Consider the following 11,331-nt stretch of genomic DNA (forward strand, 5'->3'; position numbering starts at 1 on the left):
TATTCATTAAACTACTGTTTTTTTTTTAAGCATAATTTGTTTGAAGATATCTTTGCGAAGATAACTGAAAATATTGACTGTTTTATCATCTATTCACTATTTTATTATCAGACATAAGCAGAATTTATTTACTGCCATGGAAGCACATAAGTCATGTTACATCCTTATTGATCAAATAAAACTATTTTATTGTATGTACAGAGATATATATTTTATCAAAAACATGCACTATCCAGGTATTTGCTTACGCTTGGAATCGCCGAACTTTATATAGTTTCTACTATATTCGGCATGAAACTCTTTGAGTTTCTTATTCGGCTAAGAAACAATATGGGTTTCCGTCCGGAAACCCTGCTCTAGAGATCAAAAATACTTCAAGTAATGTTTCTCACACCAGGTGGTGAAAATTATCGATCACGTAAAGCGAACGAAACAAGGCTTTACGTGAATTATTGAGTTTTAAAAGCATTTGTTTTGGAAAATTATTTATCCACCTTTTAAATGATTAATTTGAATGATTAATTTAATAATGTTGTTCAAAAATTATGACACGGTAGTCTGTAGTTTTATGTTTTCTATTTCATTATTAATAAATAGTTTAGAAACAGTCATTGTGCAATTTAAATCTAATATTTATTTAAAATATTAAAATATTAAAAACTAAAATTTACAGTGACTTTATGCTGTTAGGCGATTATTTTCAAGAGCGTAACTCCCCCCGCCCCCGCGTTTGAGTGGTTGCCAAAAAAGCAATATGATGAAAAATAATGCAAGGCAGTAAACGTTCTTAAAATTAAAACAACATGAAGAATAAAAATATCGAGTTCTTATATTTATTTTGGTCGTTGAGACATTAACTTCGCAACTACTGCAATTTATAGACTACTAGGAATTAGGCAGTAGTCCAGAGAAAAAAGTTGGCGACATGACACGATACCTTTCAAACTGATGTCTACCCAGCTACCCGGATGTACCTTTCTAATGGCGACAAAACACACTAGTAAAAAGCTAGCTTCAGGAAGTTAGCGCTTTCCAGGAACAATGTACATTGGATCTTCTCAGCGTTCGGTAATATTTAGTATTATTAATATATCACACGACTTCGTTCGAGGAGTCCAAGGACTCACCGCGAGGGGGCAATCTTAGTTACTCTTAGTTCATCCACGGTACTAAACTACTATAGGTTTACAACCTTTATTGAGGGATGAGGGAAATTCACATTAAAAAAAAAAAAAAATTAAATCTCCAAAGCACACATTTACCAAATTATGAAGTTGAAAGACGAGACTGTGTGTGTGTGTGTGTTTTCCACATGTAAGTGGCTGAATTTCTTGCGAACAGTAATTTTCAAAGAAACTGAGCTGTTGTCTCGTTTTGTACAAAAAAACCCAGAATTTTTTTTTTTTTTTTCTGAACATTTCTGAGGTGTTGGTTCGCAGGAGAAGACAGCAAAGATAACTTTTTCATTTTTTTTTTCTGGTTTAACTAGCCTTTGGAACTTAATAAGTCTATCCAAGTAAAGGATTTTGAAGTGCTAACATCTCGAACTCCATAATCGGGATAAATTTTGATCAAAAAATAATTAATTTAGAAAAAAAGGCATTGATTTAAAGGATCTTGCTTATACTACGTTTATGGTGTATCACGTGGTTCTGAAAGTGACTGGTGATGTTAGTCTTTCTTTTTACATCCTTCTTATACTATGTAGTAAAAAAAATTGAGAATATATATTTGAATGAAGAATAACATAGGCACTGTTTGACATTGTCACACACACACACAAAATTGAAAGGGCACATCTAATATAGCTTCATACATTCGAGACACTCTTAAATTTTTTTTTTTTTAAATAAGCCTTATTTATCCTCGAACTTATTACTTGAATGACTGTAAAATTGCCACAACAAAAAAAAACATGACAATTTTTTTTTTATGTATTTGCTGTTTCTCAAAAAACTCCTGGTGGTCTCAGATGGCATCAAATTGTTTACGAAAAATAGGGGGCGTTGATTTTCTAGTATATGTTGAAACACCCCAGTAATTAAATTTGCGAGATGCAATTTATGAATTTTCAGTTTTAACCTTCCCTTTGTTGACTTTTGCGTTTTTTTTTTACTTCGAAAATTAAAAAAAAAAATTAAAAGAAAAAGTTTATGTGCACGAAATATAAATTCCCATTATTAACCTGGTCATATTAATGTAATCAATTACAAAATTGCAGTATTAAAGAGTCAAAAAAAATAGAAAATTAAAAAAAATGATGCATTTTTGTATATTCATGGCATACCACGCTTTACTTTGCTAACCGTTCGAATCAGACTATCAGCTGATTAGCATTTATTGTCGCTTTCAATGGTAAATTATTATTTCTAGTTAGCTGACCGGAAATCAGAAACCTCATGCTATGTATTAAGCAGTATTTGTATCTGTGAATTAATAGAAATAGGGAATATCACAGATATTCCTTATGAGAATATAGCATTTGGCATCGGAATTGCCTTGGTATTGCACTACTTAAAAGACACGGATAGCACCCACTCCAAAACTCTGTCTCCACCACTTAATCCACCAACTACAACGAACCACAACTACACCAACGCCATCTACCGCCCACCACTAATATTTTCACAGGCAATCACAACATCCAGCAGGCCGGCTAAAAAAAAAACATGCACGAGCCAGCCAGGATTCGAACCTGGAATCTTCTGATCCGTAGTCAGACGCGTTATCCGTTGCGCCACTGGCCCACACACGCATTCTACACATGTGTGGAATATGAAAACCAAATTTAATTAATAAGAACACCAATAGTGGATTTTATGAAAAAAGCCTTTCATAACAAAAGGCAAAAACATGTGAAAAAAACAAGCACTCACCTAATTTATTATTATGTTTTTTAATGTTCACTGAATCTGATTGAAGAAGGGTTGCAGACTTCAAGTACATAATGTGTGTGTAGGGGGGAGCTAATGTTAAAATTTAAAATAATGAAAGGGTTAAAATGTAAAATACGAGTGTGTGTGGAAAGTGGGAAAGTGAAATATTTAAGTTGGCTTTTAAAACAGGGAAAGCAGAATGTTCGAGGAGGGGGGAATGAGCTGGGAGGAAAGCAAACGGATGCAGCTGAAATAAATCACCTGATTTGTTTAATGAAGGTTCTTCGCTTTGTGATCAGGTGATTTATTTGAGCTGCATCCGTTTGCAGTCTCCTCCCAGATTAGAACATTCCACTTTCCCTGTTTTGAAAGCCAACTTCAATACTTTCCACACATCAGTGAACATTAAAAAAGTCATAATAATAAAAGTAGATGAGTCTTTTCTGTCACAATTTTTCGCCCTTTGTTACAGAAAGAGCTCTATAAAAGACAATACTAGTCAAAAAATCACTTCAAAGATATAGAATCACCCAGTAGATCATATTCATAGAGATTTGATCTGTATTGTTAGTCAAGTGGAACAAACGATAATTTCTTGGTGGTACCTTTTACCTTCTATTGTATTCAAGGTCACTCATATGTACTCTACTGGGGAATATTTATTACAGCATCGTATTACATCACAGAAGCGCCACCTATCATAGAAAGGAAACGTACATGTATGGTTTTCCACGACCTTCTCCAAGGCTAAACACAGTCACATGATGTTTTTTTACTGAGAACACCTGTACTGGCTCAAGCTACTTTTTAAATCGGTAGGGGGGAAATACATTAACAGGAAACTTTTGACTCCTGTTTATAATGGTTTTCAATAAAATGAAAGTCACGGAAATTTAGGATAAAGAACGAGGTAAAAAGTTATAGCCTTTTTTCCTTAGTGCGACAAAGAAATCTTTTAAATAAGGCACGTACTGGTATAGTAACATTTTTAATACACTGCATCACTCATTTAATCATACTGATATATTAATAGAATCATATTAATGAAATTTATAGACAAACTTGTGTTCACATCGTCTAACCCTTGAACTGCGTTAAAATCAAAACAAAAATTCAAATCCGATCATTGAAGATTTCCATTTTAAGTAATATAAAAGCTTAATTTGACCTCGCCTGACTCTCCAGTTCATCCTAGATGTTCATTAGGGTTGAGATCAGAACTCTGTGGAAGACAGTCAAGTGTGGTGAGGTTCGTGTCCATAAACCACTCAATTACAGCGGTAGCCTTATGGCACGGCATATTGTCTTGCTGAAAGAGACAGAAGTCATTTTCGTAGATACCAGTGGCGGCCCCTACATAAACACTGCGACATTGCAACACCGCAAGGAAAAAATGAAAAATTTAAATTTTGTTTGTGTTTATAAATAATAACAATGCTTACAACATTATATAAATGCAGTACAACATGTTAAAGGTTAACAGCTTATGTTTCGACATTGATTGAATAGTTAATAATTGGAATTGTTCGATTAACGCTTTAGATTACGAAACAAATGCACTGCGATCTAACGTAGTGTCGGAATTCTCGCGTTTGGCCAAATTCAGCCAGACTCGCCGATATTCGTTTGCGCTTGTGATTGCACATTACAAGTCATTCCGACACTGCTCGGTTGGGCAGTGTATCGTATGCTTGCGCGCGTTATTTCTGTGAGATACGAAAATTTTATTATCGGTGTTTGTTCGTGGTGAGGGTGAAATATTTTTAATAAAGCAATTTTTTAATATGTAAATTTATTTATTAATAAATTAGTTACTGATTAGGAAAAAATTTTTTTTTTATTTTATTTTATGTACAGTATTTTTTTATTTTGTATATACAGCGCCCCCACTTAAATTTTTCACCGGCCGCCACTGGTAGAAACGCCACAAAGTAGGAAGCACCGCATTATCCAGAATGCTCAGATACCTCTTGGAGTTCAATGTTTGTGGTACACAAACAGGTCCGAGGGCAAACCAGGACCATACCATCACCTCTGAATTTCATAGTTGAGGTTACATACTCTGTGAAGAGAGACGTTCGCCAGCCATCCCCACACTCACACCTGTCCATCTGCTTGGTAGAGGTGTGTAGCGTGATTCGTCGCTCCATAATACAGTTACAGTTTCCACGGTCCACTCACTGTACACGCGCTTTGCACCACTGGACGACCCTGTATGTTGGATCAGGTAATGTGGGACTTGCGTCTTGCGGTCCTACCATGGAAACCCATGTTGTGAGCCTCGGTTCTGAATGTTTTTGTGCAGATTCGTGTTCCAGTCGATGCCGGGAACTCCGCATTCAACGTGTCGGCCAACGAATGTAGATTTTTACATGTTGTCCTTCGTAGCACCGTCGGTCACGGTCGGTGAGTGTAGTGGGTCTTCCACTGCGGGTCGCACTTGCAGTTGACTCCTTATACTTCCATCTCAGTGTGGTATCACTGTTTTTGACCAGGGATGATCCAATTTGTTAACAATATGCCGAAGATATAGGCCTGCAACATGGCATCTTTCAAACCCCATCAGTTCTATTGCACGCTATACCTTGTATATGAGGGCTATCCGCTGACTTCTTTTGAAGCGTGTATATACGGAGATCTTAAAAGAGTTAAAAAAAGTTTTTAAATGTCACATTTCATAAAAATTCACCATCCATGTTATCTGCAAGCAGGTCTAACAATTTTACCACTCATTAATCATCTCATAAAATACGTCTGTAACTTTGTAGCTTTGCCAATCAATTTCAACAGGTGGAGTATACTGCAATAAACCATTCAGTGCAATGCACTATCATCACCAAACATCTCAGTTTGTGATGACAGTGCATTGCACCTTTTTTTTTCTCATTTGACAACACATATTTATTACATTGTATCGCTGTCTCAGCATCCAAGAAGGTGGGTTTAATATTTTCACGGTGTTGTTTTGTCTCTGAACAACTATCAGCCATAAAATTTCAGATTTGTCCAATCGTTGAGTAAGGTTTTCAAATTCGACGTCCCGTAAAAACTAATTTTTAGGGGAAAAAAAAAACTTGACTGGGAACAGAACAAAGGCACGATTAGGGAGGTGAGTAGTTGCTTATATTTAACTCCAAAGAATGCAATAATTTTTTCCTTCTATTTTTCATTTCATCTACTGCTGTTGTTTGGTTTAAATTCTTCGATCAAGAAGCGTTTTTTTTCTTTCTTCTTGAGCACCTGCATATTTACGGTACCATTCAGTAAGCCGATCAACTTCTCATATCTGCAATAGTCATCATAAAAATAAAAATTGCTTGACATTCACAGAGTGATGAAAGTGACAGCTAAGCAAAGACCGACAATGCATAAAAAGAGATCGAATATGTTAAGGATAGTAAGAGGATAGTAAATGTTTATTATATTATAGTCATTTGGAATTTCCCCATAATTTATCGGTAAGAGTGTTCTAAGAACCCTAACCTTGAAAACACTTTCTAGAAAAGTTTTATTTTCCTATATAAATACAATATAATCTGCTAAAGGAGAGGGAAAGATAGATAGAAAGGAGGAAGAACAACATAGCGAAACGATAACAGAGCATCACGCCACCCTCCAAACTGGCTATAATAAACGAAGTGCATCGTCACCTACTGATCTGGTTTAGTAAGCTGCATAAAAAGGTCAGGACATCTTTATCTCGAGATATTATATAATCACTTTCTCGAAGCTTTAACTGGTTCGTTGTTCGTTCACTGTATACAGCATTCTTGATAGAAAATATGAAGATATCAAAGCTGCATGGGAAAATGATAAGATCCAACAGAATAAATGCTAGCCGATGTAAACAGTTGCTCATCACGATAGTGGTGTTAACATGGATGAAAGGTTTTAATCTGTTAATTCAGCTATCTTTCAATAATTATTTGCTTCTTGTCGTTAGAGTACAACATGGGTGAGGATTTTAGTAGTTTGCCTTTTACGTGTTATCCGAATCTTCCTTATGATAGTACAATTTGAATAAACACAGAGCAGTACCAGGATAATAACATTAGTTTGACCTTTCAACTTGTTGCGTATGATATATTACAACGCAGCACAACCATCACATAATGCCGAAACTTGAACTAATAATATCTGAAGTATTTTACTTTCGCTTTTTTTTTTTTTCGCAACATACTTGGAATTTGGCCTTGAACTAGTAACAATTAAATACTGTACAAGCAAGAAACAAAAGCACCAAAATGCAATTGAATTCTTTGGTATTCCGACCTAGTTTACCAGAAAAATGTTGATTGTTAATGTTTAGCTGATCTGATGTTTAAGTTGTATATGTATTTTGCAAATAAATATTAAAAAATTAATAAAACATTAATCCCAATAACTGGATTATAGATTAATTTACTCTTTAAGATAGGAATTCAATTATTTTCAGAGAAAAAAAATATCAAGTAGTCTCTCAAGTTCTAACACTGTTAATGGCGGCATATTTGTTTAAAGCGTATATTTTGAATCAGATTTCTTGCAAAATGTTTTAGCATTTTAGGTCAAGAAAGATAAATCCGAAAAACGTATTCCATATTGGTGATTTACTTATAATGTGTCAGGATTCCTACCATTCCTCATCGAACTAAAGAAATTTCAAACACAAACTCGCACGTCGATTCTGTTAATGCGCTAACAAGTAGAAGGGAGAGATCACATCAGAGTGGAAGTGTGAGCATTAGCACCATGGTAATGGTGCCATCTAACTGGTATATAGAAATATGTTAGTTGGCAAAGCCGCCTTTAAAAATATCAAAATGAAAAGGAATTTAATGTAACGATTCTTTGGTTCGGATTGAAGAACTGATTTTTCATCATCATCGTCATCTTTATTGTTACTTCTTGCTGATTCCCTTCCCATTTTATCACATCTTCAGCCTTATCCTTATATTTATTGCCTTGCAATAAATACAAGTATAACATGTCCCATGCATTTTCAAAGTATGGGACACGTTAAAATACATTCCCATACATTCAAATCCGAGCTTTGTGGTGACCAGGAAAGATGATGAAAGTCGCTAAACCACCGCTGAACATTTCTTGCGCAATGGAATAGCATTGTCGTTCATGAACCAACCGCCACCTGCTGGATAAAAAGTCAACATTGTAGGTTTGACTTCATCAGCAACGATGTTCAGATATTCTTTGGAGGACACCTGATCTTCCAGCAATATCAAGGGACCCGTTCCGTACCAACAGAACATGCCCTACACACCATGACACCACCTCCAGAACTTCTAGTTGTGTTTACAAGGCAAGCTGGGTTCATTGCTTCATGGGGGCTCCCGCAAACTCTCTGTCTACCACCGGTGCAGAACAAAGTGTACTGTGACTCGTCGAACAACATGACTTTTTTTTCTCAGTCTTTCAGTGTCCAATCACAGTGTTTCTGACACCATTGCAGACGAACTTCCACGTTCCTCGCAGAAATCAGCTACAGTTCTTTGCGCATAGTTCAGAGATACAGCTTTCATTAAATGTTTTGGTCAATTGTTGCACATAGGAAGGTCTGTTTGTCAGTGCACTCACACGATGGACTGTATTAGGACAACAGTTATGTCTCTTAGATAAGCAGTGTGGGCTATGTTTCCACTCATTGAACTCCCGAGATATCTCACCTCTTGAGAAACCAGTCAGCTCTGCTGTTTTCCAAATCATGGCTGCAGCCAGACGGACATCCACGATTTTGAAAACAGCCCGCTATCGAACTTTGAAAGATCGTTTTTCCCATTGTGTTTTTCCTGTATATATATATCTAACCTTCATAATTATTGGTAGATGAGTTCACTTTTACAGAATTTCTAGACTTTCGTATGGTGAAATACGGCAGACAACTACCGTCATCTTGTGTTCCCAATCTTAGCTGGCATTATTGTGTGAAAAAGTAATATTTTTCGTGAAAGGAGGAAAAAAAAACCCTTAGAAAAAATTCCTCTTTTTTCTGCGACTGGAATCAGAAGCCAGAGTAATAATTCCATTAGGGAGACAGATTGTCTTGGACTTCTTCAGGACAATGAACAACTTAAGAAATAATTATGTACATTTCATCGAAATGGGGGCATTTTTCGCAAATTTCGAAATGATCCAGTTAGTATTATTTTAACTGGAATTAATTTCAAATATGGTAGCGACTGTTCTGTTTGAAAACGTCAGTCGAAACAGCTAATCTTCAGCTTACAACTGAATTAAGGTAGGTCGAACTTTGATCGTAATGATTCTTGTAATAAGAGAAGTTAGTGACTCTCTACAGTACTTGGTTTAAGAGTCATTAGCGTGAGTAACTTTTGCTAAAAGTAGTTTACTGTCTTTCCAATACCATGGTAACAACACTTGGCATTTTGCCAGCAGAATGGTACAAGCATAAGACTGAAGAAATATGTTTAATACACAGAGGGATTTTATATAAACGACAATTAAATCATATTTCAAACTATCTATACTAATCTAAACTGAATTTGACGGATAAATTTTAGTAAGTCCTCCAGTTCATCGGAAAATACAATAAATGGCTCCTCCGTAGTGCAGTTGTATGTATTTATCTGTGTTCCGCATTATGTAATTGTATGTTGTAACAGCTGCTTCATGTAGCCTACAGTTGGTTGCACTCTCTTCAATGAAAAGCACTAAAACACATTTGAATATTTTATTTTTACTCGGCGATGCACAAGCGGAACGGCTTCACTGTTAGAGAACACGTCCTTGTTATCAAGGGTTTGTCCAGTAAATGAAACAGCAAAGTACGAAATATCACAATCGGAAGTGTCGCGAATGGGTTTATATAATATTGTATACTGTAGTTATTATTATAAAATATTCGCTGTTTTTTTTTTCTTCCTTTTTTTTTTATTTAAGAAGCGAAAATACGTGGAGAATTTCTTCATAAATTTAATCTAGATATATGTCCTTACCAGGGGCGGTGATTAAATTATAAAAATTAAAAATAAAAAATGAAAAGAGAAAAAAAAAAAGCCCCGATATTTTATGATTGCCTTTTTGGATAGAGTCAAGAAAGCCAATCAGCGTTTCTTTCTGAAACTTAAAGATGCCAAGTTACGGTATGACAACTCTAGAAAACACCAATGTTTCCATTTGAAATTTGTATATCTCCTACTTTTAATTATCGTAAGGATTGGTCATTCAAGCAACGTAAATTCGCCCTTTTAAAGGTGTTATAAGGGTGAACTGTAAGATTTTAGAACAAAGTAATGCATGACAACTCAGAGGAAACCGAAGGTGCTTGGTGGCGTTTGTGAGTTCTTTTTAGTACCGATATTCAATAATCCCAGATATTCTTTCGTTCCAGGAAAATAGCTAAATTAAAACCTCAAATTAAAAATAAACTTTTGTTAATAAAAATCACATACATATGATATGGCGTTGATATGTTCTGCTATTTAGCATGTACTTGGAATGCCCACTCAATTTCTTGATTAATTTTGACGTATATGTTAGAACACAGAATGATAAGTAAATAATTATTTATTGACTTATTGCTGATATTTCACTGGTGTTATAACCAGCATCTTCAGAGCACAAAACACAGTACGCGAGACTACAACAACATGGTATAATAATGGGACTAGTTTGAAACAATTGTAGCAACAACACAAAGACTAAAGTCCTAATTAGGCGCCCTCTATGTTTAAAAAAAACAGAGAGAGAGAGAGAGAGAGAGAAAGCAGGTACTAGTTATGTCTTAGGATGACTGTCTCCCAAATCTTAGGCCAATTTATATAGCCATATTTGTTGAGATTTGGAGTATGTTTCAAGGCTTCTGTTGCTTCTAAGAACAATCTTTCTTACTTGTAAAAGCTATTGTGCAATAATTTTGTTTTCTTCCAGTTGATCCTGTGTGCAGGTGTATCCAAAGCATGGTCTGCTAGGCCCGACTTGCCATAGCGATAGTGTTGAATGTATTTGTTATGTTCATTGATGCGGATGTCAAGTGCTTCCTGTCTGACCATAGTAAGCTTGATCACACGAACAGGGTACTTCGTAGACTCCTGGATGAGATAAAGGAGAGATGCTGTCCTTGGGTGAACGGATGAGAGTTGCTAATTTAACACATGGTCTGAATACAGTGCATAGCTGATGTTTATTGAGAACATAGATATCTTTTCCGATGTGCCTTTAATGTGTGGGATGGTGACTGTTTTGTTTTAGTTCTCCGTCGTGGATAGTGGGATGGGTTTCTTGGGAGCATTTAGTTTTTTTTTTCTTTAAACATAGAGGGCGCCTAATTAGGACTTTAGTCTTTGTGTTGTTGCTACAATTGTTTCAAATTAGTCTCATTATTACATGTTGTTACAGTCTCGCGTACTGTGACAAACTGTTTTGTGCTCTGAAGATGCTAGCTATAACACCAGCGGACTATCAGCAATAAATCAATAAATAATTATTACTTATCGTT

General features: G+C 35.6%; 1 non-coding gene across 1 annotated transcript; it reads right to left on the bottom strand.

Moving 5' to 3' along the window:
* Window positions 1-2,674: 2,674 nt before the first annotated feature.
* Window positions 2,675-2,747, bottom strand: TRNAR-ACG (transfer RNA arginine (anticodon ACG)). Its single transcript has one exon. It is a non-coding gene; the product is annotated as a tRNA-Arg (tRNA).
* Between the last annotated feature and the right edge of the window lie 8,584 nt (window positions 2,748-11,331).

Source organism: Typopeltis vanoorti, chromosome 25, assembly GCF_054136105.1.
Source record: "Typopeltis vanoorti isolate ZY-2024b chromosome 25, IOZ_Tvanoo_1.0, whole genome shotgun sequence".
NCBI classification, from domain to species: domain Eukaryota; kingdom Metazoa; phylum Arthropoda; class Arachnida; order Uropygi; family Thelyphonidae; genus Typopeltis; species Typopeltis vanoorti.